Below are 1110 nucleotides of genomic sequence, written 5' to 3'. Positions count from 1 at the left end.
CTCTCTCTCTCTCTCTCTCTCTCTCTCTCTCCACTCCCCCGCGCAAAACAGCATATAATTAAGATAAATACCTAGTACTATGACTTACACGACTACTAATAGTCTGTATAGCAATTTAATGTTTAATGTTCACATGGTTGTTAAATATTGTCCGATTTTTTAGCCTTATTTAGGCGTGCACAATTTGGAGTAAGCTCCTTTATTATGATAGTCCTCAGCACTTTTATGACCTAATTGTGTTACAAGTGACGTAAATCTCTTACTAAAACCCGAACTAACAATTATCATTAGGCCATTCGTAGTGGGGAATGTCCCTGCTACCTTTACAGCCCGACATATTATGCATAAGGCAAATAAATACTCGATGTCCTTCAATGGAAGAAGATCCCTTTTACTTTTACTGTTGCAACTGACGTAAAACTTTTATAAAAACTAACTGAAAAAAAAAAAAACAACCCGTTTTAGCGTTATCAGAATTTCTAAAAATATCATTATACGGTTTCTGAACCTTTAGAAAATGCAAAGTTACCGTCATCCGTATAAAAATATTGATATTTCTGTTGTGAAATAAAATAGTCCGGACATCTCTGCAATCCGACGCAACATTTAGAGCAAGACATTCCTGGCGCTCGTCAAAAGAAGAAATGTGGCCAAAGATTACACGAGATAGGAAATCTTTGTGTCAGGCTGAAAGACGGCGAGGGGTAGAGATCGGTGGCGGCGAGATTTATAGATAGATAACAGATCAATAGATGAATAGATCAGTGTCAATAGATGAATAGATCTGTGCCAATAGATGAATAGATCAGTGTCAAAAGATCAATAAAATCTATACACGGCTGTTTTGTTGGGTACACGACAGAGAGAAAAGAGCATATTGAATGAGTTCTGAATTGTGGGTCGCTCGTTTCTTTCTTTAGCGGGTCCCCGTAGTGTCGATCTGTGGCCGACAGAGGGTGTCGGTCGTTACAGTCCACAGTCAGCCCTCTCTGGGACAGCGGCGAGACGGTGTGGTGTTGGTCTGTGGTAGATGAGAGAGAGAGGGGAGAGAGAGAGGGGGGAGGGAGAGGGGGGAGAGAGAGAGAAAGGAGAGAGAGAGAGGAGCAGCGA

This window comes from Aplysia californica, unplaced genomic scaffold, assembly GCF_000002075.1.
Source record: "Aplysia californica isolate F4 #8 unplaced genomic scaffold, AplCal3.0 scaffold01292, whole genome shotgun sequence".
NCBI classification, from domain to species: domain Eukaryota; kingdom Metazoa; phylum Mollusca; class Gastropoda; order Aplysiida; family Aplysiidae; genus Aplysia; species Aplysia californica.
This window is presented reverse-complemented; position numbering follows the sequence as displayed.